General features: G+C 48.5%; 1 pseudogene; it reads right to left on the bottom strand.

The window, feature by feature from the left end:
- Positions 1-1,636: 1,636 nt before the first annotated feature.
- Positions 1,637-3,297, bottom strand: LOC101105109 (kinesin-like protein KIF11; annotated as a pseudogene).
- Positions 3,298-4,364: the final 1,067 nt, after the last annotated feature.

Below are 4,364 nucleotides of genomic sequence, written 5' to 3'. Positions count from 1 at the left end.
TCAGTCGCTCAGTTGTATCTGACTCTTTGCAACCCCGTGAATCACAGCACCCCAGGCCTCCCTGTCCATCACCAACTCCCGGAGTTCACCCAAAGTCATGTGCATCAAGTCAGTGATACCATCCAGCCATCTCATACTCTGTCGTCCCCTTCTCCTCCTGCCCCCAATCCCTAAGAGTATTTTCCAAAGAGTCAACCCTTCACATGAGGTGGCCAAAGTACTGGAGTTTCAGCCTCAGCATCAGTCCTTCCAGTGAACACCCAGGACTGATCTCCTTTAGGATGGACTGGTTGGATCTCAGAGTCTTCTCCAACACCACAGTTCAAAAGCATCAATTCTTTGGCACTCAGCTTTCTTCACAGTCCAACTCTCACATCCATACATGACTACTGGAAAAACCATAGCCTTGACTAAATGGACCTTTGTTGGCAAAGTAATATCTCTGCTTTTTAATATGCTATCTAGGTTGGTCATAACTTTCCTTCCAAGGAGTAAGCGTCTTTTAATTTCATGGCTGCAGTCACCATCTGCAGTGATTTTGGAGCCCCTCAAAATAAAGTCAGCCACTGTTTCCACTGTTTCCCATCTATTTCCCATGAAATAATGGGACCAGATGCCATGATCTTCGTTTTCTGAATGTTGAACTTTAAGTCAACTTTTTCACTCTCCTCTTTCACTTTCTTTTTTTTCTTTCTTTAAGCAGAGGCCCATGATTCTTTATTTCCTGGGCCTGCGACCCACATCTAATCTGGTCGAGTAACCATAAACACTGCCAAAACGCCCAGAGTACTCCTACAGAAGCAGGCGGTCACTGAGCGCAAGAGGAGCTGGGTAGCGTTGCCTGCAGGGAGTTGTAGGCTGACAGCTGCAGGTGTTTGCGCAGCCTCCTTGAGAGACCTGCGGGTGCTGCACCACGGAGATTGAGCCTGCAACAGCTACCGCAGGACCATGGCTGGAAAACGCAAATCTGACTTTGCTTTCTTGCTTGGAATCATTTTGTGAGGATGAGTTCTCATCACTCAAAGGATAAATTCATAGTCCTAAAGTAACATTCAGTGTCTTTTTCATCACCATTTAGTACCCGTGGTACTAATAACATTTCCTAATTATTCTTCAAGACGATTCTGGACGTTTCCTCCGAGAAAGGGGCTTGCTTCGGACCTCTCTTTTCTGTGCTTCCACAGCACTATCTTAAAATTCTCTAATATCATTTACAATCCCGGCTAGGTTTCCCAAGTGCTTACATGGTCGTGCTAGCCTAAACTGTTTACCCTCACCAGCTTATTAATTTTCACACAACTGTCTCAGACAGTTGCTATCAGTACCATTCTGCAGATGAGGAAACTCTAGCCTAGAGACATTCCTTCACTTCTCAGGGACAGTCTCCCACTAGACTATGAGTTTCAGGCTGGCGCCAAAAGCCCGTGGCTTCTCTGCAGGTCATGCCCTGGGGCGGGGTCTGGTGACGACACCGCGTCCCGTGGTGCTTTGCCCGCCAGCGCTGCCACTGGCCTGGCCAGTCGGCTCCCTTCCAAAAGTGAGGCACCGAGTGGTTGGCCAGCCCCCCGGACCCGGAACGGAGACCAGGTCTGCGACCAGGAGGCTCGGGCCAGTGCGAGGCAGTCGCCACAGTCAGTCACGGTTCCTGGGCGACAGCGGCCTCCACGGGCACTCCAGCACCCGGCAGGGGAGGAGGGCACCCAAGTCCACGCCGGCCTCCGAGCCACTCCATGGCGCCGGAGTCCACAACCCGGCCCTCCCAGGGGACAGTCATGGCGTCCCAGGTGAACCCATCGGAGAAGAAGAAAGATAAAAAGGGGAAGAACATCCAGACGGTGGCGAGATGCAGGTAGAGCGAGCTTGCAGGGTTCCGAGCCTTGGGCTTGCTATCGGGCTCCTCCCTGCGTGTTCCAAGAAGAGGGATTTTGTTTGCAATTTTCTGAAGGAACCAGACCTTCCTGTTTCATAGTTTCCTACATTCTAAAATTTTCTTCAGAAATGTACACTCCACTTTTTTCAGGAGTTGCAGCGAAATGCTCTGTTTCAGATGCTCTATCTCTTCTGTATATTCCTTAATCAGAGCTTTCTTGGTGAGTTTCTGGCTAACCTCAGGCTTATTGACTATATTCTTTGCTCTATGAGCATATTCCAATGTACTCAGAGTTTCCTCCAGATTGAGAGATGCAGGAGAAACTGTTGCAATGATAGATGTTCTTGTAAGTTCCCCAAGAGAGTCCTGGAGGATTCTAGTCAGTTTAGATTCTCAATAAGGAACATGAGGTGCTCTTTCCACAAGAGCAGTAATGACCTTTCCCAGAGTCAACAGGGACTGATTGATATTTCCAGCTTCCCGAGCTCTCTTGCCAACTGCTCCAGAACGGCCACTGTTCTCACTGCCTGCAAGATCAACCAAGTTCAGCTTTCCAGTTTTAACAAGCTCCTCTCCATCACCTGTAGTTTCTTTCATATGTATTGTAACAGAGAGAACTGAGTAGGGTAGACTAGAGTAGGCGTTCATCAAAGTTGCTGCGGCTGTCCTTTTTGCTGCCTCCGTCTCCAAAATTTGATAGACTTCATCTTTGTTGTGTACTGTAATTTCTTCTAAACCTTTGATTATCACTCTCCTCTTGTTACAGGGATCATCAAACATCTGCAGTCTCTCAGAAACATCAGAAGATGGATTAAGGAGATCAAAGAGCTCTTCATTATAGATTTCCAATAGTGACACTTTCACTGACAATTCAGTACCATTATCAGTAAGTTTCTCAAAAATCTGATGAAGAGTACGCGGAATTATACCAGCCAAAAGATCCTCCTCTCAAGTATACTCTTCATTAGGGGTCCTTTCACCTTCCATTGTAAAGGTTTTTCCACTGCCGGTTTGGCCATATGCAAAAATAGCGCAATTATAGCCCATAATAACTTCATCCAGAATTGGACAAACAACACTTCGGTAAACGTCAATTTGTTTAGTATTTGCTCCAAAAACCATATCAAAAGTGTATGTTTTCCTTGAGCTTTCCTCCGCCAGTCCTCAGTTTGAACACTAACTTCCTTCCGCACATGATCACATTCCACTACTGAATGGGCATTAGCGTTCTGCTCTGCCAGATTAAATGGTCTGCATCTCACCACCACCTGGACGCTCCTCCCCGCTTCATCCCTTTCCCCCACAGATGAATTCGGCTGAGACGCCACGACCGTCCCCCAAGAAGGCCAGGCCATGGACCTGGGTGCCGTCGAGCGCACAGCGGCCCGGTGGCTGGCGCGGACCAGGGCGCCCATGGAAATCGCCATTGCCCAGGAACCGTGACTGACCGGGGCGCCTGCCGGGCACCAGCCTGAGCCCTCCAGCCGCAAACCCAGTCGCCGCCCCAAGTCCAGGAAACCGAGCAACCACTCGGCGCCTCACTCTCAAAAAGGAGCCAACTGGCCGGGCAAACGGCAGCGCAGGCCCTCTTTCACTTTCATCAAGAGGCTTTTTATTTCCTCTTCAGTTTCTGTCATAAGGGTGGTGTCATCTGCATATCTGAGGTTATTGATATTATCCCAATATCTTTCTGCCTTTGAGTGGGAGGCCCCAGGAGAAAAACACCAACAGATGACTTGTTGGACAGGACAGTATTACCTCAGGGGTTCAGAGATAGCCCCCACTTGTTTGGACAGGCCCTTAGCCGGGATCTCCTAGATCTGGACCTGGGACCTAATGGGAAAATATTACAATACGTAGATGACCTACTAATCTGCTCTCCAGATGAGAAAAATGCCCAACAACATGCAATTCAGGTTCTAAACTTTTTGGCAGAAAGGGGATATAAAATCTCCCGTGCTAAGGAACAGGTGGTCAAGATAAAGGTCACTTACCTGGGAGTTCAGATTACACATGGGTCCAGGAGGCTGTCCTCTGATCGGGTACAGGGAATCCTCCAGTTGCCCTCCCCCACGACTCGAAAACAATTGCGAGCTTTCCTGGGGCTAACTGGGTATTGTAGAATCTGGATACCCAACTATGGTCTAATTGCCCAGCTCTTATATGAAAGCTTAAAGGGACAGGGTGATACAATCCCACTGATGTGGGGAACTCCTCAAAAGAAGGCACAGGCTAAACTAAAACAGGACTTAACTCAGGCACCTGCCTTGAGGTTGCCAGACCCAGAAAAAGCATTCCAACTTTATGTCCATGAAAGAGAGAGAATAGCCTTGGGAGTGTTAACTCAAAGGTTGGGATCTGAGCCCCAGCCTGTAGCTTACTTATCCAAAAAGCTTGATCCAACTGCCCGAGGCTGATCCCCCTGCCTTCAAAATCTTGCAGCTATTGCAATCATGATAGAAGATGCTTTAAAACTCTCCTTTGGGGGCAAACT

This window comes from Ovis aries, chromosome 18, assembly GCF_016772045.2.
Source record: "Ovis aries strain OAR_USU_Benz2616 breed Rambouillet chromosome 18, ARS-UI_Ramb_v3.0, whole genome shotgun sequence".
Lineage (NCBI taxonomy): Eukaryota > Metazoa > Chordata > Mammalia > Artiodactyla > Bovidae > Ovis > Ovis aries.
The sequence above is the reverse complement of the archived record's forward strand: the minus strand, read 5'-3'. Positions and strand labels throughout refer to the sequence as shown.